This window comes from Pantherophis guttatus, chromosome 8 (genome assembly GCF_059756535.1).
Source record: "Pantherophis guttatus breed Tessera chromosome 8, ASM5975653v1, whole genome shotgun sequence".
Taxonomy (NCBI): Eukaryota; Metazoa; Chordata; class Lepidosauria; order Squamata; family Colubridae; genus Pantherophis; species Pantherophis guttatus.
In genome coordinates, this window is record NC_142070.1 from 49632665 (window position 1) to 49658817 (window position 26153).

At 37.7% G+C, this 26153-nt stretch overlaps 1 long non-coding RNA gene across 3 annotated transcripts in view; it reads right to left on the reverse strand.

The window, feature by feature from the left end:
* The window catches only part of LOC148112627 (uncharacterized), a 71792-nt gene that overhangs the window by 44520 nt on the left and 1119 nt on the right, over positions 1-26153 (reverse strand). For all 3 annotated transcript variants that reach the window (XR_015729142.1, XR_015729141.1, XR_015729143.1), the window contains exons 2-3: positions 24169-24300; positions 20929-21079 (exon numbers count right to left, since the gene is read on the reverse strand). This is a non-coding gene — a long non-coding RNA (uncharacterized LOC148112627). The remainder of the gene's footprint in view (positions 1-20928; positions 21080-24168; positions 24301-26153) is intronic.

Sequence of the window (26153 nt, forward strand, 5' to 3'; positions counted from 1 at the left end):
ATGGGAAATCCAGTTCCTAATCCACTCTCCACCATGAAAACTCAGATTGACTTTGAGCCAGTTACTGTCTCTTAGCCCAGCCTATCTCATAGTATTATTTTTATGGCACTAATATAAGCACATACATGCATACTAATTTGCAATAAAATTGTTTTAAAACAAATTTATATTTTTATACTACAAAAAACAAAAACTAAACCATAGAAAAGCAAATTATAAGGAATTTCAATACAAGCCATATATAAAAATATTATTTAGAAGTGTCTTTTTGTATCTATATGTGAATTACAGGCTTTAAAACAAAGTAGTCAAGGGATACCACTGTAAAAAAAGGTTCTTCTTATTTTTTATTAATTTTTTGTTACTTAGTTTCTCTAACAAGGCAACAGGTAAAATGAGTATAACTGCGTAGTGGTGCAGTGGTTAGAATGCAGCATTGCAAGCTAATTATGCTGATTAAAGACTGCAGATTGCCAACAGTTCAGCAGTTCGATCCTGACCAGGTCAAGGTTGACTCAGGCTTCCATTCTTCTGAGGTGGGTAAAATGAGGACCCAGATTGTTGGGGGCAATATGCTGATTTGGTAAACTGCTTAGAGTGGGCTGCAAAGCAGTGTGAAGTGGTATATAAGTCTAAGTGCTATTGCTATTTCTTTTCTTCAGACAGCTGATTTGGTAAAATTTTGAGTCTATATAATCAGTATTAAACCATTGCAAATTAGGATTTTGTGTTTTTCTAAGAAATAAATGGAAAGTTGGCCTACCAGAGGTGGACTACAGAAAAAGAAAACAGATGGTCAGCTGGAGTTTTATCTGCCTTTCTGCTTCCCCCTCCATCTTTTCCTTGCCATCCACAATTAAAAGAAAAAGAGCAGAGAGAGAAGTGGAGATCATTACTTCTTTATTGCCATTTATCCATTTCCATAAGATCAAAAGAAACAGCCGCATTCTGTCCCCATGAAAAGAAAGGTAATGGGTACATAAGGGGAGCAACTGGATTCTTCTCTCACCCTACGTCTATTGCCTGTATGAAAGGGAAGCAAGGGAAAATAGGTCCTTTTCTGCAGTGCTCCAATCTTCAAAGTGATCATAGCACCAAAGAGATCCTTTTTCATTCTGATTTTTTCCTCCCTGAAGGCTCTCAGTGTGGACAGAACTATTTCCCTACTTTTAGTCAGGGAACAGAACAGCATCTCTTTAAGACAGCCTAGTGTTTTTACCAGCAAACACACTGGAAAACCACATTTAGTGCTCACACACAGTCATTAAAAAACTGAATATGTCAAGAAGATTTATATTTCCAAAATAGAAGCTTTCCAGAGTGAAAATATTATGCCCCACCTATGTTAAGGACTAATTAATAATTCACAAAGGTGGTTTTTAAACTGTTGACTATCAACTGCTATTAATGGAAATTAAGGCCTAATCGCAACAGTATGTAATTAGATAGTTTGGTAAAAAGGCTTTGTTACAACATGCCCAAAGAATAAAACTGTAGCAAAGGAATATTAAGGTCACAGTAGAGTTATATACAGAAATGTATACATTGTACTCTGTAGGTGAAAAGGAGGCTATACTCAACAGAAAAAACATTACTCATACAAAGCTTTCTACATAACCGACTTGAATAAAAACACATTGCCTTGCTTAACTGGATGTTGGTTGGGATTCACCTAACATTCAAGGACAAATATTATTCTATTTACATAATAACAACATTTAAACGTGTTTTCCATGTTAATTTAAGGAATGTTGAAGTGACATCTGCAAATCAGTTTACCAAGATTTTCTAAGGCTGCTTTACTCATGAAGAATTTCTAAGGATGTCTAGCTGCTAAGCCATAAGAAGTGGGTTTACACATTATATCTCTGTGACTCACTGGAAGAAGCATAATTATATCTGAAAAGGTGATAGATAAAACTGATTTCATTTTATTTAATGTGAGATATAATGAATCTGATTATACACTAATTGGCTAATGAAGAATTGGCTAATTCTTCATTCTGCACATTGAAAACCAGCTAAGTGGCAGCTCCCACTCAACCTTGTCTGAATTTGGAAATCTAAGCAAGATTTCACCAGGTTCACACTTTAAATAAGTCACTATTTGGGACAGTAAGTTAAATTAAGAACAAAAAAAAGCATCTCAGAAAACTCAGGTTCTGTGCCTTTGCGCTACATCTGCAACTATAAAATCCCCTGTTGTTAGCCTCATGTGTGAATCAGTACATTAGTGGAAGACAGCAAAAACAGGCCCAGGCACCCAAGACTAACAGAATTAACCAATGTTTCTTTTAATGTTTATTATGTCAGCAGCATCGAAGGCTGAACATCTTATGCTGATCAAGAAAAATGCTGCAGTCCTAGTTTCTGTAAATGAGTCAGCTTGGATGATTCACTTGCCCTTTGCTTGTGAAATCATAACATGGCAAAACATACTAACTGCCTTCTTCTATTTAATGTATCAGCAGAAATTTAATCAACATCAACATTTACTGTGCTTTTTAGCTGCACTCAAGGAAAAGTTTCAGTTTCATCTCCCTGCCAATTTGTACAGCCCAACAGAGTTCTGCTGCTTTTCAACTCTTTCTATGTTTGAATTGCACTTTGGGAAGAGTACTTCAGATGTATAACAGTTTGAAGCTTGGGAGTTTATGTTGGGCAGACTGAGTAGTTAAGTTGCAGTTGCTTATCTGTAAAATTAACTGATAGTTGATAGGCACAAATGTTCGTTCAAAGGTCTCTTTAATTTGTGGGCAAGAAAACTGGAGGAACCTTTTTTTCCTAAAAATCTCCAGGGTAAGGAGAAATTTTCAACAGCTTCTCAAGAGCAGGACTCCTTGTTAGCAGAGATGGTACTACTACAGCAACTCGAAAAAAGAAAACACTTATTATTACACTGCGATCTAGTGCTTGTCTTAAAGAGTACTTCACATAAATTGTAAATAAAAGTTTAAAAGGCAAAGGTACAAAGAAATGTAATGGTTTTTTTTCTCTTGATTTTTATTTGCAAATTGAGTCACATGACACTGTTTTATCAAAAGTACACTCAAACCTTTTCTCCAATTGAAATGAGATATTTATATATAGTGATATACTGAAAGATAAGAAACAAGGCACTCAAAAAAGGACAAATAAATAGTAAAAAATTTACTATGCTATTGGCACTAAAGGGAACATAATAGCATGTTAAGATAAGAGGGCACAGTAATCAACACGACTGAATTGGCCACAGTGACAAGAACTGAAGAATCATAAATTCCACATTTATGCTATGTTGCAGGGGTAAAATGGGGAAAGTGTCTCCCACCTTCCTCTTCACCAGTCAGGTATGCAGCAGGAAAATCTTGTTTCTCATTTCCTCAGGCTTTGACATGCATCATAGAAGCTCTTATCACATTTTGGAGCAAGAGGTGGGAGCTAGTAAACCATAAATGAATCAGGAGAACTTTGAGCACCTCTGACCAAGTAGCTGTAGCAAGAGCCTTTGTGAACTTTTGAAAATCTTGAGAGACTCAAGGCAAGTTATGGATGACTGCCAACGTAGGGAGGGATGCCTGTAGTTATAAACACATTCAATCTGCAAGCCACTTCACTTTTTAAAGTCTATCATGTTTAAAGTTGGGACACAGTCCAACAAATAGCTTGGCACAAAAATCACTGGGTTTAACTGTGCCTTAGTCCTGGTATTTGTCCTCAAGGTGTAAAATGGCTTTTGCTCAAGTCACATTTGCAGTACAAATAATTGTTTACATTTTGTACATTTCTCTATTGTGTGAACATCACTGAGATTTTAATTTTAATTTATATTTCAGAGGCAGTAAGATTGTGTGTTTAAAGCAGCTACAGGAAAAGGGTCAGGGATATCTGAAACATGACATTGGCAGAAATGCTGATGATTCTTCCCCAGGATTTTTGTATCCTTTCCTCCCCCCCTCTCTTTTCAATCTTAGAATGTTTAGCTTTAAATGAAAAAAAAAAGGTCGTTACTTAGACTAGTGACCCTTCTCTTTTGCACCTAATAATATAAATTTCAGAGGCAGGTTTGAGGGATAGAATGTAGCAGATTTTATATTCATCTAAACCTGGATCTAAACCTATGGTAGTTAATAGTTTAGATAATGACCATGTTGCATTACTTCGGTCATGAAACAAACAACAAACTTTGTCCTTCTTCCATTTTATAATTTAAAGGATTGTTTCTGAATAAACACAACAAAAGGCCATTTGTTTTTTGTATCTCAGGAAGTTTCACACCATAGATATTAACATAATCAAAGGAAGAAAATCATTTCTTTCCTAATGTAACACACATACACATTTACTTTGAAATAATCACAATTTCATTATAGATAAAAACCTAGTTTGATGAAGGGGGCAGGGAGAGACTTATGAAAAGTTTGAGCTTGCTAATGTTAATAACACTAGCACCCTTAAGTAATGAATTTGGATATTTATCAACTATTTATCAACTCCTATTTATCAACTCTTCCAATTTTGAATTTTTTAAGGCTCTTTACTTTAGTCAGGTTGGCTACTTTGCCCTTCATGCTTTCTGGATGTTTTAAAGGTTCTCCTCTGCAATTTTGGCTATGTCCATATGATGATAGTTCAATAGAAACACTAAACCATTTGCTATTATGCTGTTTCCTAAATAAAGGGAACAGTATAAACAGACCTTTATACATCCTGCCTAGAAGAAATTTGCAGATGGGGAGTGGGATTTCTATTAAATACTTCTTTTGGACAAGGACTCAAAAATAACCTTTCAAGTCACCCAGTTTTAGGCTACCATTTGTAGGATATGCCACATCATTAATTAGGGTTCTAACTTCTTATAATAGTATTTTATTTGGGTTTATTTTAGTATCTTTTAGATCCTATTACACTTACTTTTTTGTTATACATATGTATAGAAATGTAATACTGGTTTTATTAGATTTTTTGTTTGCATCTGGCCTTAGGGCTGTGTTAAATTTGATTAGAGCAGTGGTCCATATGGCATCTGTTGGATTTTGTTGTCCATTCTTTTCTGCTATGGGCATTTAGAGAAGCCACAAACATTGGTATTCAAACTGAGTCTCCTGTTTCACCTTTTAGAAACATAATTAACATTTTCTCAGGAGTCCAAATTGGAGAGGGTGGGTGAGAAAAAGATTCTTGTTCGTAATGGAACAAAATGAACCTGAGAAATCAAACTCGCCATTCTTCTACCAAATATTCTTTCTCTTTTCTTTGCAATTTTACATTTTATGCCTCTATAGTTACTGTATTTATTAATGGAGAAAAGTATATTTGGAATGAATTTGTAACAATTCTAAGTAAATAAAAACTTGGCTCAAATACCTTATAAAACACACACACATTTCTATTTAAATCATTGCTGTGAGGTTGTCCTAACCCTATCTCCAGGACTGACACTAATGGAAACTTTCTGTTGACATTTCAATGGTGATAGATACCATATGTTTCAAACTGTATTTAGATATCACAGTTACAAGGTCATTTGGAACTGCTGACATGTTCAAACCAGCTCTGTGTTAAATGTTCCAGAATTAATGATTATATTGTTTGAGCCAAAACAACTTCCTTCCCAATAACATTTATGAAAAGTAATATTTCACTTTCTCAGCTGTTTCCATTAGTGAATAAAATACAGGTGTGAGATCAAACACATGCTCTTATAATTCACATTTGTTCAGATGAGAGATTCACAAACTAAGGTTGCCAAGTACTGTGATTGCAGTACTAGGGAAAAATGATACCTCAGGAATAGTGTCAGATTTTGGGGAGTAAATACTGTTCAGTGCATGGTTTCTGCTGAATTTTCCTATTTAATCAATGCCATTATATGAGAACATGTCCCCTTATAATCATCATGTAGCTAAGTAACGCAAACATTGTTTTACAACATTGGCTTTATAAATCTAAGAAAAATAATGATAATAAATAAATGGAAAATAAAATAAAAAATAATAAAAAGTACCAGAATGCAGAAATACAATAATAAAATTGTATAATGTGTTGTTTCCCATATCATTATACATAATGATAAATAAAATATTTATTTATCTACAATTGTATGCTGCGTAGTCCTTGTGATTCTTGGTGACCAATAACATATATGAAAAACAAATTTAAAGCATAATAAGTAAAATAAATAACTCTTCATATAAGTTATTTATACCTTTGGAATCTTCCTATCCCAATAAATTATTTAAAAACTGTTTCTTTGCAGCTAGTTTTACATGGAACATAATTTAAATGCAGCATTGATTTCTAAATTCATAGTTCAGTAATAATGCTGCAGTCTTGTGCATGTTTATTTTGAAATATCATTTCAATATGGCTTAAATCTAAATCTTCTATCGTTCATGAAAATGTGGGCAGTTGTTTGGTACCACAAAGTTATATGTAACCACAGTGGTTATAAAATTAAGAAGTCGTTCCTGCTTTTGCATGTGAAATGTTATGGTATTTTTAATATAGTCGTTTTTAAAAAATACAACTGGCAGTTCAGCAAATAAAGAATATCAAACATAGTACTTGGCTGATTAGGCTTAGCTGAAATGTAAAGTTGGTTATTGAGGACAGTGAGTGACCAAATCCTAATTTGTAAAAGTAATAGTAAGAATCTTGTATTCTGAGAAAAGATGGATCCACAAACAGACTTGGTTCAGAAGAAAAAAAGCAATTCCTCATTTAAGTCCAAAAGATTAAATATGTGTTTCTTCAACTTTCTATGCCAATAGAATGCTGATGTAGTTCAATATCTCAATTATGAAGTATACTATAAATAGCCAGTTATAAAGGCTCCCAAATATCTTGATAAATTTTTACAACCTTTCCTACTTATTGCTGCCTATGCTATTAAATCACATGTAGAAAAAGAAAATAGTTCCTGTACATAGATTCCAGATTTTCTGGTTTCTGGTTTATTTAGTTTTTAAAACATTTTACTCCAATATACTCAAGTTTGAGACATCAGCTGCAGTTGCTAATTGAATGCACAACAAAAATGATAAGCTCTAGAAGGCAGATAGTGTATTCCCAAGTTAAAAAACTCTGAAACGAGCATCCCTAGAAGTCTGGATTATTACAAAAATATCATGAATTTAGGAGTTTTAGAATTTCATGCAGAATATGGTTTTAGGTTTTAGGTTTTATTTGATTTGTATACCGCCCTACTCCCGAAGGACTCAGGGCGGTGAACAGCCAACAATAAAATACATAAATACACAAAATTTAAAAACCCGATAAAATCAAATTAAACTTTTTGGCCCAGACAAATTAAAATACCCCAATAATTTAAAAACAGATTAAAATTTACATATTTTAAAAAGGGAAGAGATCAGGCCAAGCCCGCTTGATGGAATAAAAAGGTCTTCACAGCACGGCGGAAGGAACGCAGATCCGGGATCCTCCGTATCTCCGGGGGGAGCTCATTCCAGATGGTAGGTGCCCCCACAGAGAAGGCTCTCCCCCTAGGGGCCGCCAGTCGACACTGTTTGGCTGACGGCACCCAGAGGAGTCCCTCTCTATGAGAGCGTACTGGCCGGTGGGAGGCTATTGGTGGTAGTAGGCGGTCCCGTAAATAACCAGGCCCTAAGCCATGGAGCGCTTTAAAGGTGGTAACCAAAACCTTGAAGCGCACCCGGAAGACCACCGGGAGCCAGTGCAGCTCGCGCAGGAGAGGTGTTACATGGGAGCGCCATGTCGCTCCCATTACCACCCGCGCGGCTGCACTCTGCGCCAGTTGGAGCCTCCGGGTGCTCCTCAAGGGGAGCCCCATGTAGAGAGCATTACAATAGTCCAGGCGGGAGGTGACGAGGGCATGAGTGACCGTGCGTAACGAGTCCCGATCCAGAAAGGGACGCAACTGGCGAATCAGGCGGACCTGATAAAAATCCTCCCGGTCACGGCTGTCAAGTGCTCTTCTAAAGACAGCCGTGAATCCAGGAGGACGCCCAAGTTGCGAGCCCTCTCCGTGGGGGCCAATGATTCGCCCCCAATAGTCAGTGATGGCGTCAACTGGCTATATCGGGACGTCGGAAACCACAGCCACTCGGTCTTGGATGGGTTGAGCCTGAGCCTGTTCCTCCCCATCCAGATCCGTACGGCCTCCAGGCACCGGGACATCACTTCAAGGGCATCGTTGGGGTGATCCGGGGTGGAGATGTACAGCTGGGTGTCATCAGCGTACTGATGGTACTCCACCCCGAAACCACGGATGATCTCGCCCAGCAGCTTCACATAAATGTTGAACAGGAGAGTGAGAGGACCGACCCTTGCGGCACCCCACATATGAGGGGCCTCGGGGTCGACCTCTGTCCCCCTGTCAACACGGACTGCGACCGGTCAGAGAGAAAGGAGGAGAACCACCGCAACACGGTGCCTCCCACCCCTAACTCTTCCAACCGGTGCAGCATAATACCATGGTCGATGGTATCAAAAGCCGCTGAGAGATCTAACAGGACCAGGACAGAGGAGCATCCCCTGTCCCGAGCCCTCCAGAGATCATCAACCAACGCGACCAATGCCGTTTCCGTGCTGTACCCGGGCCTGAAGCCCGACTGGAACGGATCCAGATACGTCGTTTCATCCAGGTGCTGGGGAAGCTGTTGCGCAACCACACTCTCAACAACCTTTGCCACAAAACGAAGGTTGGAGACCGGACGATAATTTACCAACATTGCCGGGTCCAGGGAAGGCTTCTTGAGGAGAGGCCTCACCACCGCCTCTTTCAAGGCGGCAGGAAAGACACCCTCACCCAGCAAAGCATTTATAATCCCCTGGAACCAGCCTCGTGTCACCTCCCGAGAAGCCAGCACTAACCAGGAGGGACACGGGTCCAATAAACAAGTGGTCGCGTTCAGTCTACCCAGAATCCTGTCCACGTCCTCAGGGGTCACAGGATCAAACTCATCCCAGATAACATTCTCAAGACCTGCCCCCTGAGACTATCCAGTCGGAGTCCAGATCTTCCCGAATCTGAGCGATTTTGTCATACAGATACTGAACAAAATCCTTGGCTCTACCCTCCAAGGGGTCCTCCCGCGCTTCCTGGTGGAGCAGGGAGCGGGTCACCCTAAACAGGGCGGCTGGGCGATTATGTGATGACGCAATAAGAGCAGCAAAATAGCTACATTTCGCTGCTTTTATCGCCACTAGGTAATTCCTAATATGAGCTCTTACCAGTGTCCGGTCAGATTCAGAAAGACTGGCCCTCCAACTACTCTCTAGGCGTCTTTTCCGGCGCTTCAACTCCCTCAGCTCCTCAGTGAACCAAGGAGCTAAATGAGATCGGCGCCGGGTCAGAGGCCGCAAAGGCACAACCCGATCCAGAGCTCCAGCGGCCGCCCTATCCCAGGCGGCCACTAGGTCTCCAGTCGAGGCGTGTGCCAGAGCCTCAGGGAATGGCCCAAGCTCCATCTGGAACCTATCCGGTTCCATCAGGCGCCTGGGGCGGAACCATCTTACCGGCTCCGCCTCCCTGCGGCGGGGTGTAGCGGTTCGAAGGTCGAGACGAAGGAGAGAGTGATCAGACCATGACAAGGGCTCGGTGACTATATCCCCTATCTCGAGATCACTCAACCACTGTCCAGAGACAAAAACCAGATCCAGCGTGTTTCCCCCCGTGTGGGTAGGGCCATGAATTAACTGGGTCAGGTCCATGGCTGTCATGGAAGCCATGAACTCCCGAGCCACCTCTGATGCCTCACCAACAGACGGCAAGTTGAAATCCCCCATGACCATAAGCCTAGGGGTCTCAACCACCACCGTGGCGATGACACTGAGTAGCTCGGGCAGGGCTGCTGCCACATGGCAGGGAGCCAGGTATGTGATCAGCAAACCCATCTGAACCCCGTGGCCCCATTTCACAAGGAGGGATTCACAGCCGGCCGTCTGAGGAACAGTGGCCTCCCTCGGTCTCAGACCTTCATTAATAATAACCGCTACCCCCCCGCCCCTACCCTGCAACCTCAGCTGATGGAATGTGCGGAAACCTGGTGGGCACATTTCAACAAGAGGGACCCCCCCCTCTTGGCCCAACCAGGTTTTCGTAATACCTGCCAGGTCCGCTCCCCCCTCCTGAACAAGATCACAAATGAGGGGGGCTTTATTTACTACAGACCTGGCATTGCATAACATCAGACGGAGGCCAGGGCCCTGAGGATCTGCGCCACCTGGAAAACGAGTGGAGCTTTGGGGGCCGGAGCGCGCCACCGCTCGAAGACAGCGGGCGCGCGCTCCCCTAACATGATATGGCCCCCTGCTCCCGCCATATCTACCCCTCCCACCCACGGTACTGATGGTAAAAACCTTATCTGGATGAACTTTATCCCCCCTCTTGACCCCGGGCCCCCCACCCCCCATGCCGTGCTCCACAGCCTTACCTGGCCGTCCCCTTAGTGGGTTATCCCCCATACCCACGGCCTTACTTCTGATCCAACCCTCCCCCCCGGAACCCCTTAAGACATTTGCTAAAACTTTATCTAAAAAACCCCTCAACCCCCTCTTCGTGACATGCCACCTCTCTGGGTTCCAAAGCCCTTCATCGAGGTAGGCCTTCGATAACATGGAAGGCCAGGCTTGCGAGAGGGGGGAGTCTCGCAAGGCAAAGAGCTCAGCCAGTGAATACATTCCTGCAAGTTCGCTTGGGGAAATAGAGTCAGGCTAAGGATTCAATGATGGTACATTTAAAAGTCCAGGAGAGACAGTTCACCATTTTGGCGCGGATCAGAACCGGGGCTTCATTATCTATGAAGTAGATAATACTATATAACTATGACTATTTGGGAAAATTGGTAAAGTTTATGATTTAGCATTCAGTTCTGTGTTAAAAGGCTATTGAATCAAGTCTTGAATGAGAACCAGGTTTATCAATAATACTACAGGAAGAGAAATATATTATTTCTGAAAAGCATCAAGGATCAAATGTTACAATTAACACATTTTAAATTCAGTGATTTCTTGATAGCATAATATTTTAAAGAATGACTTGTCAAATGGAGCTTAAGATTGTGGTGGAGAAATGAATAAATTAAAAATTCTATAAATTTCTTCTTGAACAATAATTTGAATTGCATAGGCAAATCTCTGTTTCTATCAAATAGCATCTAGGTATCTTACTTCTACAAGTATTAACAGATTCTGATTACTAACTTGTAAATTATTATAATGGCTTTACCCTAAAGCATAATTTACCTTCTCTATCACATTTCTTTAAGAGTATGTATTTCACTAAAGCAAAAATAAGTTTTCTTTAAAGTTGACTTCCCTAACTCCTATAATACTGGCATATTCCTTAGGGATGCTATTGACCTAACTGTCGTATTGAAGTTTCCCCAAAAAATGCAATTCTAATGATGACTTTAAATTATACAATTCTCTTTATCAGACAGTTTATTTCAAAACAAGCATGCACTATCAGTTGCTGAAAAAAATATTAACTTGATAAATTGCTTTTTCATTATGTTCTGGTATGTATGTTTGTACTTTTGCTTGTTCCTAACTTCAGTTTATTTTGGAGATCTTGCAAATGAGAACACTGATAACACCAGCTGAAGCTGGGAGCCAGACTCATATCACTTTCTCATGCTACTTTACTAATGAACTCTCATTAGAATGTTGACATAGCCACCCTTTTTCTTTCTTATTAAATTCCAAGGCTATGCAAAACTTTAAAATGACTTATGGAATCATCCAACAAAACCTCCCCTTCTTTCTAAAAATAATGTAGAACTGTTACTTCTCGTTTCCTTGACCTCTTTGCTTATACAATATTTCTGGTAGTAAATAGGAATATGCACACGAAGTCTCTCCTGATTCCTCCAAATAACTGGTGAAAGTGCTAAAAGAAGCTTTTATTCATGTCTAACAGAAGCACCAAAGCTCTTCTCAGTGTAATTGCTCATCTAGATCTCATAGGAGCAAGAAAATTGTTGGATTACAATCAATAATAAAAAATAATAATTTGCTTTCAGTAACTTATTTCAATAACTTACTATATCTAAAATAAGGATAATATAAAATTTTTATAGCAGCAACACTGAAATATAAATTAAAGAAAGATTGTTTTCTACTAAAAATTATCATACATACCATCGATTATGGTATCATGCTGCACCGGTTGGAGGAGTTAGGGGTGGGGGGGAACCATGTTGCAGTGGTTCTCCTCCTTTTTCTCCGACCGGTCACAGTCTGTGTTGACAGGGGGGCAGAGGTTGACCCCAAGGCCCCTTGTATGTGGGGTGCCACAGGGTCAGTCCTCTCGCCCCTTCTGTTCAACATTTATGTGAAGCCGCTGGGTGAGATCATCTGTGGTTTCGGGGTGAAGTATCATCAATACGCTGATGACACTCAGCTGTACATCTCCACCCTGGGCCACCCCAATGATGCCCTTGAAGTGATGTCCCGGTGCCTGGAGGCTGTACGGATCTGGATTGGGAGAAAAAGACTCAGGCTCAACCCATCCAAGACTGAGTGGCTGTGGTTTCCAACATCCCGATATAGTCAGTTGGTGCCATCACTGACTATTGGGGGCAAGTCGTTGGCCCCCACGGAGAGGGCTCGCAACTTGGGTGTCCTCCTGGACTCACAGCTGTCTTTAGAAGAGCATTTGATGGCTGTGGCCGGGAGTGTTGTGGCCCCGCCCTCTGAGCCTGTCCCATCGGAGGAAGAAAGCTCCGAGCATGAGGAAGAGGAGTCAGCCAGGCCTCCCTCTCCAGGCCCCTCCCCTCTGGCATTGTCTCAAGTGCCGGCCGAGGGAGAAGAGACAGCTGATTCGAATCAGAGTGATGAAGAAACATCATTCCTGGACGCACGCCTCCGAAGGCGTGATAAACGTTTGCAGCAGCTTAGGAGGCGTGCTAGGGATTAGAACTGAGTCACTGGACCACACCCCAGAGACTATATAATAGAGGGCAGTGGTCAAAGGATCCTTGTGACGAACAAAGCAAACCTTAGATAGTTACTAAAGCCTCGTCCGGAACTGCTGAGAGAAAGATTTAAAGTGTCGGACATTTGGACTCTTGAGTATTTATCTTTCTGTTTTTACTTTGAAAATAAAGTCACTTGGCAGACGGTGTGTCTATCGCTGCCAAGTGGAAGATAAGACCTGGATGCGTTCCAAAGTGTTTCCTTAACCCTTGACTGGCTGTGTTCGTGTGTGTGTGGGTACGGGGACAGATCAGGGAGGACTTTTTATCAGGTTCGCCTGATCCGCCAGTTGCGTCCCTTTCTGGATTGGGACTGATTATGCACGGTCACTCATGCCCTTGTCACTTCCCGCCTGGACTACTGTAATGCTCTCTACATGGAGCACCCGGATGTTCCAACTGGTCCAGAATGCGGCCGCGTGGGTGGTTATGGGAGCGATGTGGCACTCCCATGTGACTCCCCTCCTGCACGAGCTGCACTGGCTCCCAGTGGTCTTCCGGGTGCACTTCAAGGTTTTGGTTACCACCTTTAGAGCGGTCCATGGCTTAGGACCGGGGTACCTACAAGACCGCTTTCTGCCACCAATAGCCTCTCACCGACCAGTATGCTCCCATAGAGAGGGTCTTCTCAGAGTGTCGTCGGTCAAACAATGTCAACTGGCAGCCCCCAGGGGGAGAGCCTTCTCTGTGGGGGCAACTGCCATCTGGAACGAGCTCCCCCCGGAGATATGGAGGATCCCGGATCTGCGCACTTTCCGCCGCGCCCTCAAAACATTCTTATTCCAGCAGGCTGGTCTGGCCTAACCTCCCTTTTTAATTGTTTTAAATTGGTTTTAATAATTGGGGTGTTTAAATCTGGCCAAAGTATTTAATGTATTTTAATTGGTTTTTAACATTTGTATTATGTATATTTTATTTTCTGGCTGTTCACCGCCCTGAGTCCTTCGGGAGTAGGGCAGTATATAAATTTAATTATAAATAAATAAATACATCCATTCATCCATTCATTTATTCTCAATCTCATGATTCTGAGTAGTATTCAAGAATATCAGATCTTGTAACTGTGATATTAACCATACCATTGTGAATCAGGTGGTGCCTGATGTATAGAAATGTATAGAACTTATCAGTTAAAAAACAAAATTTTGAAATGGATCTGGCAGCCAACTGGCAACAACCAAATAATGTTATTTTGTAATGGTTGGATCTACCTGCCAGTACTCTGGCTGCTGCATTACATATTACCCCTAACTGACCAAGTCGTCTTCAAAATCAGCCTCATATGTATATTGCAAGTACTCTAAGTATGCAGCGTAAGAGTATAAATTACTTTCACCCATGACTTTTTATTTCTGTAGAAAGCAAAGATATTATCATTTACTTGGTGATATAGGAAATTACTATTAAAAGAAGGACCAAGCAAGTGACATTTCTTCCTTTTTAATTTTTTTTCTTTTCCTTATGTATATTTTAAGAAGAAATAATCAACGTGTTTGTTAATAGCAGAAAATACAGCCTTGTGTTATGATACAGCCTTAACTACTGGTGAGTATGAGTTTTTGGGGGTTCCTGCCCATGACCTTTCCATGAAGTGAAAACAAATTCTATTAGTTTCATTTCTGCATTTTTTTAAAGAAAGAATACAAATTATTTTAAATTCACTTACAGCATCCCAAAAAAAAAAAGTTCTGCACCAAGAATAAGGTTTCTAGCTGCATTTCTCTGACAGGGAGAAGAATATATTACTTCTCTTTCATCAAAAGATAAACTATGGAGAATTGTAAACAAGTCAGCTTTTGGAAAAAGGAAACAATCTTTTGTTGCTCTTTGGGTGTATCATATGATTAATGATATTTAGTAGACGCTCAGCAATCATTTATTCATATTTTAATTATTTACAATACTCCTTTATCTGCTTCCTTACTTGGCTAAAGAAACAAATAATATTTTTAGAAATATTTAAAATGTAATTATATTCATAATACATAATTCCAAAGGAGAATCCCTATTATAATCTGCTTTGACATACCATATCTAATAAGAAACTAGGTAAAAGTTTAAACAAGGAAATAAGTATGTATGCAAATGAACAAGTGGATGATATTGATTCTAAGCCTGCACAGCTTGAGCTATGTTTCAAAAAAAGGTATCTCATGTCTTGCTTTTGGGCTTTGTGGATGGATTTGTGAATCCTATGATACAAAATGGGTCTCTAGCCCGATCCAATGTTTTTATGGCAACACAAATTCAGTGTTGTTCACCAAAGGGCATACATTGTGCTTTATGCTGTCTAAATCTTTTAAAAAGCTCTAACCGAGTATATAAGGGTGTTGCCTAGCATCTCGTAATATAACAGTATAAACATTTGCAATTCAAGAGCCTCTGTTATACTTTTGACTTACTAAGCAAGAGAAATGTGTTTACAGTGACTTGCCAATAGAAACCAAACATGCTACCTAGGACGTTGCCAACCCATACTAAAGGAAAACTGTGAAAAACATAGTCCTACTTTATATAAGTAATGGAGAAAAAAGAATTAATTGATCTATGGTGAAAAATGTATCTCAATAGATTTTGTTTCCAATTTTGTTGATTTTGTTGTTTTTGTTTGAACCATTCTCTGATAAATAGTCTCAGGAGCAAATCTTCAAATGACTGTCCTCAGCTATTCCACAATGAGTTGACTACAACAAAACACTGTGGAAATTACTAAGCAGTCTTTTACATAAAGTTTCTTTCAGGCAGTTCTTCTTATAGTAGTAACGTACAATTCTGCTTATAGTACTAATGTAGTAGTAGTAATGTATAGCATTAATGTTGGTGCTGCTTATTATAATAACATTATAGTATACCTTAATTATTTTTGCTGCAAAAGAGGAACACAACTTTTAACAATGTATTTTCTAAGAGGGTCTTTATTTTATCCATTGTTTGCCAACTTTTATATTTAATTTTCAGCAGAGTTAAATATGGGATTTTTTACTGTTTCTTATACTAGTAAAAAAATTGAACACCCAAGTGTGTACATTCAAGTGCTAAAAAATCTTCTAAAAAGATCAGTATTGCTGTAGATTTCAAATGACCATACAAAGTATGGATATGCATTTTTTAAGATTAACCCAAAGTAGTGTCTGGAATTGAGAATTTCATTGTAATTTTGTGCCCCAAATATTATTCTTTGCAATAAATAATGTATGAGTGTTTTATTAATAATTTTGTGTGGTTAAAAGCAATGGTATCAAACCTGCCATCCACCCTTGCTTTGCATTGATAGCATCCATCCATAAAAAGGAAGAAGGGAAAATGGGGATGAAACACCAAGAAGGGGATGATAGGAACCAGAGGTACCAATCCAAAACAACAGATGAGAGATCCAAGGACATAAGCATGAGAATGGAATGCAAACATGCACCGAAAAGGCGCCAACTGTTGGGACAGTTGCCTAATCATATAATTTTGAATACTATTGGACCAGATGATCAAGGGGGTGGAAGGACCTGGGACAGGGGAAAATCAAGGGGTTTACATGAGAATATTCAGATCTTCACTTACACTGTAACAACTTATCTTTAGTAAAAGCAATATCTTTTCTCTACAAATGGAGTCAAACGTTTTTCTTTCCTAAATGCTCAAGCTGGGACAGGTCTGACAAATAATTTGTTAGAAAGGTTGAGCAAATAGGTGAAAATTAAGTTGCATGTTTCCTCTTTTTTCACTTCTCACTTCACTTCTCAACCAGTTTTTTTAAATTTTAATCAGCATAGTTTTAATATTTAATTTTTTAAAAATTATGTTCTACTGTTTTATAACCTGTAAGCCTCCCAGAGTCACTGATATGGTAGAGAGTGCCATAAGAATTTAATGAAATAAACCATGTAGTTTAGATATGCTGGGTTTCAATTCAATTGAGCCCTCTAATGTCACCATTATTCACCACCTATTGTAAATCCAGTTTTATTTTGTCTTTGAGCATGAAATGTAAGCTGGGAGATAGGAAGATGTGGCAATAATCAGTACTCAAATAAGAAGGCAAAAGATGCTGACTCTGGATAAGGAAGGGCTAGCTAACATCCATCCAAACAAGTATGACAACATCATGACCACAACCCAATGACCAAGAAGTTAGAAAAGGAGAAGATGGGATATCATTCACTTGTGCTCTAGACCAGGGGTCTCCAACCTTGGCAACTTTAAGACTTGTGGACTTCAACTCCCAGCAAAGTTGGCTGAGGAATTCTGGGAGTTGAAATCCACAAGTCTTAAAGTTGCCAAGGTTGGAGACCCCTGGTCTAGACAACTGCTCAACACCAAGAGACAGAACAGCTGTTTCCCACAGGTTTGAAAGCTGGGAGACAAAGAAAAGCCATCAAGCTCTCAACCACGGTGGAGCTTTTATGAGAACACCGGGTTCATTAAAACTCATTTTCTAATCACCTTCATAAATTAATTATTTATCTACCTCAAGACTGTCTTCAAAATGGCAAGTTTACAGAGCCATCTGATGAATATGCCTTCATTACAGAATATAAGAAAAATCAACTGTAAGCTTAAGAATTTATAGAATTGGAAATAAAGAGCAAAATAAATAAGACTTTCATTCAAAAAAAAGGTGTAAATTAACATACCAGACAATATTGGAATATAGGACTTTTGCTGCTAGATTTTGGAAATAATTATATAAATAAATAGCACCTTCATGGCAAATAAACTGTTAAGTCTACCTTAAATCATAACAGAAATTCAAGACTTTGATTTCAGAAACTAGTCACTAGAGGGGACTAAAGATTCCAGGAAGAAAAAGGAAAAAGAGAAAAAGAAAAAGAAAGACTTGCCTTTTATTTTTGGTCAGCACTGGGACAAAATGACAGAAAATCATATGACATTGAAATACTTGAGATATTTTATGAATGGTGTCAGAAAATAGCAGCTATAATATCAGCAATGAGGCCTGCTTCTATGGACAGATTATTTCCAAAAGATTTTAAAGAAGATATGACAGATAAAAGAGAATACAATGAAAGAATTACAGGATAAAGAGCTGAAACAACCCTCATCTAATGCAAAAATATTAGAATATAAAGAATATAATAACACAGAATAACAGAGTTGGAATGTACCTTGGAGGTCATCTAGTCCAACCCCCTGCTCAAGCAGGAGGCCCTATACCATTTCAGACAAGTGGTTGTCCAGTTTCTTCTTAAAAGCCTCCAGTGATGGGGCACCCAAAACTTCTGAAGATAAGCCATTCCCCTAGTTAATTGTTCTCACTGTTAGGAAATTTATCCTTAGTTCTAGATTGCTTCTTCTCTCCTTGATTAGTTTCCATCCATTGTTTCTTGTCTTGCCTTCTGGTCCTAGTTTTGTAGCAGCCCCTCAAATATTGAACACTGCTGTCATGTCTCCCCTAGTCCTTTTTTTCACTAGACTGGACATACCCAATTCGTGTAACCATTCTTCATATGTTTTAGCTTCTAGCCCCCTAGTCATAATAACCTTATTATGAATAATAAGATTATAATAAAATTATTATTAACACTAAGAAATTGTTGAAATAATGGAAAATAAAAAATAAGGATTAGAAAGCAGAGATGACACTTAAAATAGAAATATAAATGCAAAGCTAAGAGAATAACTAAGATTATGACTCCTTACTGGATTTACATGAAGAGAGATTGAATCCTACAGCATCTGAATGAATAAAAGAACAGAACTGTTAGAAGAAAAAGTAAGGAGTTTAAAGTTGGTTTGTTTGGCCAAAATTAAAATAAGACATATTTTTATAAAGTTCCAGGAACCCTTTATGGATTTTTTACTGACATCAGAACTGAAATGTTAATTATTTATGGATTTGCACTCAATTAAGGGATGGGTTATAGAGGGAAAATATATTTGCATATAATCTTATATGGGATGAAGGACTACTAAATTTGTTTGTAGTTGCAATGTAGTTGCAGTTTATAGAATTGGAAATCATTTTTTAAAAATGTTTCTTTTATTCTTTTCCTTTCTTCCTTTTTATTTTCTCACTATTTCTCTTTTTCTGAGTTTAATTTGCTTGGTATTTTACTATTATTTTTTTCACTAAATATTAAGTAGAAGGAACAAAGTCTTTTAAAATCTGATATATTGCTTTCAGCAAAATGACAAAAATCAAGGGCACCTTATAAGCTCTGCTCTACAAAAGGGACAACAGCTTATGATTCATTTGCTTTCCTTTGATACTGTGAATGTTTCTGGATAAACTGTACATTCCATCCAATGCAAAGGTGTGATAGAAAAAGCTGGATCCTGAATTTTCAGAACACCCATTTCATTATGTGGTAAACCAATTTCAAATCAATTAAGTATTGTGGCAGCTGAAGTTCAATACATCTGAAGGGCTCTTGATTGACGAAAGCTAATCTTATACGGCATTCTGCCTAAAGGCTGCTTTCACTTAGTATTCTAAGGAGGCAAGCAAGGAAATATGGAACAATAGATCTACATACTGCTTCTATTAGTTTTAATTAACAAACGTAGGTTGAGATTATAAATCACCACTGTGGCTTCCTTCCCATGAGATTGCTTTCCAATAGCATGTGGCAACATGTCTCAAATGAAAGACAGATGGTAGATGGGAAAAAAAAGGCTTCATGCAGGTATGAAAAAAAACTATTTGGAATTTAGATCCTGTTTTTCTTGAATAGCTCTAATCAGTTCAATTGAGGTCAGATGGCCTTTCACTGGCATTCCTTAATTATGGTTCTTTTGCAAAATGTACAGTTGTTAGACTACTTTTAGAAGCAGTTAACATTCCCAGCTGAGATTTGATAAACTGTCAGATTTACCAAGTAGGCTTTGGTTTACAGGCTCATGTGAATGACCTCACTTTCTCCTTTGTAAAATCCAAACAGAAGTCTGAGTTCATTGTGAAAAGCTCCTTATTATCACTTTACCAGAACAAAAATAACAAAACAGGCTTAGTCCCCAATTTTTACAAATTAAATGAAAAAGACAGCTTGGTCTAATTATTTTACCTCATGGGGTATCATTTAAATAAATCAACTATGTGTGATATTTCTTGAGCAATGTGAAAGACATCTTGTCAAAGATGCTGTTGGCTACTTGCCTAGTTTTCTAAATAGGATTCATTCTCTTAATTACATTATTTTCAAAACACCTGCATGTCAGAAATAAGGTAGTTTGTTAAAGAATGCAGCACATTATCCAGTTAGGAGAAGAAAGTTTTGCAAATAGTTTGCACGAGATTTATCACTTCTCCTAACAAGAAACTTATTTGTATTACATGGCCTGATATAGACCTGTAATGATTGCTTTTTCATATTGCATCAATGTAGATGTAGTAAATACATTTGTCGTATAAAAATGAGCAAAATATCTTCCTTTTTAAAAACTATTGGTGGTAAGAGGAAATGATATTTATTCTTGTCATCCAAAAATCTTTCATATATTCTTTATACAAAAAAGCAAAAAAAAAAAAAATCACAGAATTACTGTCTTGATCCATTTTATGTAGTAAAAACAAATTTCATCTTTAGAATACCAATATCAAAAGAGCTCCAGTTGTTAGCCTAACATTAAAATTGTTAGTACTTGTCTTTTAAAGCTTAAACTCAAATCCAAATATATTCAGATATTCAAATCCAAATATATTCAGATATTCAAATCCAAATATATTCAGATATTCAGATGTGATCAATACTGTTTTTCTGTAATATTTTACTATATACAATACACATCTTAATAATGTGATATAGAACTAATACTTTCCTGTGTGTAACATTCAAATAGGCGAAACAATATATCATAGGGCAACTTGGTAGCCCATTTGAGATATTATGATTCATCCAAGTCATCCAATGATGCATCCAAAGTCAGCCCATTAGCAATAGCATTCAGATTTATATACTACCCACACTGCTTACATCACTCTCATCATTACTCATCATCTCTCTCATCACATAATTTGGGTCCTCATTTTACCAACCTTGGAAGGATGGAAGTCTGAGTCAATCTTGAACCAATCGGGATCGAACTCCCGGTTGTAGACAGATTAGCCTGCAGTACTGCATTCTAACCACTGCAACAACAGTGGATCATTAAAATGTGATTCCATGATTTCCAATTCTCTTTGCCAGCTTTCTACAAACAAATTCAATGGGAATTATATTACTCATGACAAAATTAAGTCTCATTGTTTTTACTATGCCTATAACTTAAACTGGGTCTAATATGCAATTTTAAAATTATTTTTCTATCCCATATCTGGTAAGTACTCAAGTCAGCTAACAAAAATTTAACAAAAATTAAAAATAAAAACAGAATACAAGAAGTTAAAAACAGATTAATATGAATATTAAAATGAAGTACCAAAAGTAAAGCAATTACTTTAATAGACTTTCTAAGACAGAGAGGTATTTTCAGGGTCTACTTCAGACTGCATTCCAGAGCCTGGAAATAAAGTAAGTGATGTTCTTTCCTATCTTCTGAAAGACCAACAATGGAAGTGAAGAGGCTCTACACAATATCAATTGATACATGCAGATGCACACGCACACACAATTTTGTCTTGAAGGACTATGTACTCAAGATTTCAGAAGCAATTAGTATAATGCTGTGAATGCATCATATACTACACATAGACACATACACATATAGAATAGAATAAGAGTTGGAATGGAACTTGGAGGCCCCTGCTCAAGCAGGAAAACCTATACCATTTCAGATAAGTGACTGTAATTTCTTGTTAAAAACCTCAAGTAATAGAGTAACTATGATTTCTGAAGGCAAGCTGTTCCACTAGTCGTCACTGTTAAGAAATTTCTCCTTAATTCCAGGTTGCTTCTCTCTTTGATTAGTTTCCAACCATTGTTTCTTGTCTTGCCCTCTGGTGCTTTCAAGAATAATTTCACCCCTTCTTCTTTGCGGCAGTCCCTCAAATACTGGAATACTGCTATTATTTATTTATTTATTTTATTTTATTAAATTTTTATACCGCCATTCTCCTGCTGGACTCAGGGCGGTGCACAGCCTAGAATAAAAAACATCCCAATACAAATTTTAAAATTTTAAAAGAATTAAACAGATTTTGGCCCAAAATTTAAAACCTCCTGACTAAAATCCATTTACAATTAAAAATATCTAAGGGGGGGGGTTACGCCAGCCCAGCTTGTCTTATGTCTTATTCTTCTTTTCTTTAGATTAGCCAACCCAGATCCTTCATGTTTTAATCTCCAGGCCTTTGATCATCTTAGTTGCTCTTCTCTGAACTTTTTCCAACATTTCAACATCCTTTCTGTAGTATGGTGACCAAAATAAGGTACTTAAGGTTGTTAAATTTGAATGTTTTTGTATTTCTTGTATAACAATCTCTCTCTCTCTCTCTCTCTCTCTCTCTCTCTCTCTCTCTCTCTCTCTCTCTCTCTCTCTCTCTCTGTGTGTGTGTGTGTGTGTGTGTGTGTGTGAGAGAGAGAGAGAGAGAGAGAGAGAGAGAGAACACATAAATTGTCCTTCAAGACAAAGTAATAACAGTGCATTGTTCCATACATATTTTCTACAGGACAGACTAATTCAGAGGCCTTTTTTTGTTACTTGGAAACAAAATGCTATATGAAATAAACTTTGATCAGATTCTATTGTTTCTCTGTTTTTATGTTTGCTTAGAGGAATCTTTTATTTTCTTTATTCTGAAGTGTTCCAGTGGAATTCCATCCCATAGCTAAAGAATTATCTGAACTCTGGATCTGAACAATAACCAAAACAATATTTCTTACTATATTCATATGTTATCAAGCTTGGTTTTGTTTAATGTAGGAGTGTAAAAGTGTTATTTTTTTGTTCAGTGCTTATAAAAAAAGATTCATTCTTACATGTTCAAGAACAATTGTTATTATTAACTGCAATTCATTATGATTTCTGTTAACATAAATGTGCATGTTTATTTGTTTTGAAAGTTTCTTGAGTCATTTCTGTGTTACTACTTACAGTTTGAGTTCAAACATCTGTTTTCATGTATGGATGTACATACAGTGTTATATATGTATATAAAATATATTTTCTAGCATATATTATAAAGGTAATAATTAAATTTATGTAATTCTAATGCATACAATTTCAAATTCTTTATAATCATAAAGTTGTTATTTACATTTAATTCATTATCTTGGTGAAAAATCAGTCCAATCCTTTTTTGTCCATAAGGCATAATGTTATATTAGATCAAAATGACCACGATTTACCTCTACAGCAAACAATATCAAATCAGAATATTGGATTTCACAAGTGAACCTTGGACATTAGTTGAGCTTTGGACAGCAGAACAAGTAGTTACAAAACTGTTATACAGTTTGTGCACTTGTTTTAAGTAAGAGCAAATTAAGACAGAAAGAAATATTTAATTTCTGTATGTTTTTAAAATAAGATTGGTCTAGGTCAAGGATCATTCTGGTTTTGGGCAGAATGTTGGGCTTTGTAGGCCCAAGTATCATTCTATATTTTCATTAAGGAAATGTCTTGGTTCAGTTCATATCTCATTCTAAAAAACATGTAGCAGTTAACAATAGCCACATATGAAAACTACTGTACACACTATTTGCTGGAGCAGAAGGGTTTCACTGTTTTAGTTTATGAGTCATTATACTTTCAAGCTAACCAACTAGTCTTAATCTTGTAAGACTACCCAGGCCATCTGGAAGGAAAAGGGGGAAATCCTTCTCATGAGATTTGGCTAATGGGTTTCGTATTTTACATCAACCCATGACTTTGGCAGTTTTGTTCTTGATTGTTTTGAGGAGCTTTACCCACAGAGAGTCTTATATGTGAGGTTAGTCCGGAAGAAAAACTGGAACTACTGCTATATATTATCCTCCTAAAAGAGTCCTTCCATTGCTACTTTATCTCATTGCAAGATTGCAATGGATTTAACTAGGCTCTTGATTCTAAGCAATTTTAACATCCTAACTCTGGGAATGGACACAGTTTGGAAATTCATGACTCCATAACAGTCTTGGTCTTAGAAGAGAGGAGATGTGAATGGATACTTGATTTTTTTTTACCATCAAACTTTGTCAGCGACTGATCAGTTACTTGTGCCAATGGACTTGATTTCAGAGAGTTGGAACCATTTAAGATACAATAGTCCATCTCAGAAAGCTGACACAGTTCTCTGTGGTGTTACTTCCAGAATGAGGAATGAGATGGGAAAGTGGATTCAGGTAATAATCAGTACTTATGTAAAGGAGGAAGAGTTCTGGTTGCCTTGAAACAGGTGTTGGCTGCTTATTCCTCAAAATCTAGTTCTGGATCCAATGTTACTAGGCAACTGCTGGCATATTTCTAATTTCCACCTCTGGAAAGGTTACTGAAAAGGCAGTAGGCAACAAATTATAGAGACTATTGGAGGATATGGATTAATTGGATCTGTGGTACTCTGGATTTAGATATTGACATGGAATGGAATTTGCTGTTTTTGATTTAGTGCCTGGAAATTGTATTAATATGGAAAGCAAATCTAAAGGAATCACAAGACGGGGGATGGGGTTGGGAATAAATATATAAAATATAGAAACTTCCAGCTAGGTATACTGTTAAATTATTATTTGAGAGCTTATAAAGACCATTTTACAAATAATTCTCATATTAATATTGGGGTGGAAAGCATGTCTCATATTCACCCAAACATTTCAGATGGTAGAATATCAGGAATATATTTTAGCAAGGATTACTCAAAGCAGCCTGTAAAGAATAGCAGCAGCTGAAATAACACAGCAATGTGGAAGGAAGTTCAGAAGGGTTAATTTGGTCCTTCTCTATTTTATCCTTCCTGATTTATGATAAACTTCCTTCTCCTATAAGGAGAAAATGTTTTTATATTTACAAAAAATATTCCACAAATAAAGATAATACAAGCTTTCCTTATAACCTTTCTCCATATTAATTTTTTTTCATCGTAAGGTGAGAAAATAATGTTCTCTTTAAGTCAAAAGCAAGGTAAAGATTTGGGGTAGCAATTTTTCCTGCTTACACTAATTAATCATAAAAGTATTCAATTGGTTCAATGTATCAAATATGTAGTTTAATACTATAACTTATTTTTAAAACTTTAATTTTATAAATCAGGAGTTTACTCTCAATGGTTTTAGTGAGGCCTGCTTGCAAACAAGACTCTTTGGTTGGGGTTTTGTTTTGGAGTGAAATATATATTCCTTTCTGCTATTTAACATAAATGTAATTAATGTTTAAAACATATATCGGGTTTTACACCCGAAGCCAAGCCAATAAACACATACTGGGACTCCCAACCAATCAGAATGAAAAGGTGGAGCCATCCCAGAATACCAGCACCAGATTTGAAATTCCAACGTCAGTTAGTGCAAAATGACTACTGGCATAAGCCTGATGATGGCAGATGGGATTCTGCCGAAACGTCGCTTCTACCCTTTTAGGGATATATCCACAATTACACGGGAAGAAACCCGAAATATTAACTATACACACATACATACCCGTGAAAACTCACATAAACAAATATATATATATATCAGGTCATTGCTCCTAGAAGCACGAAGCCGAAAACACCAGCCTGAAGATGACGAATGAGACTTCGTCGAAACATTGCCAAGACACCTCCAATTTTACGCGGGAGAAAACCCGAATAACCAAAGACCTACATACAAACACCCGCGAAAACCTCAGAAAACAAATACATACATACATACATACATACATACATACATACATACATATATATATATATAGTATATGACCTTAATGATCTTTCTATGAGCCAAATAGATTGGAAAATCTTCTTTGACATCCTAATTACAAACCTGAAATTTAAAATCAGGAGGAAGAAGTGAAGGCAAACAAAGTAGTGCCCACTTCAAATGGTGCAACTCATCACAGCCAACTCACCATGGACATTGCCGTGGGACAATTTAACAATTCAATTTAATCATGTAAATTAAAATTTAAAAATATTTTAATTTTTATCATTTATGTTTCATTCTGTTCCTCCTTTTGTATCCTTTCTTTAACGATTCTCTTCCACCATTTCTTTGGTATTAGTGTAACTCTTTAATTAATAAGACCTACAATGAGTTGTCCTATGGCAAGTTGGTTATGGTGAGTTGTCCGTGGCAAATTGTCATAGACCCATCCCTATCAAATTATTGTTGTCTGGTTATAGATGAACCCCCAAATGGACTAAAATGA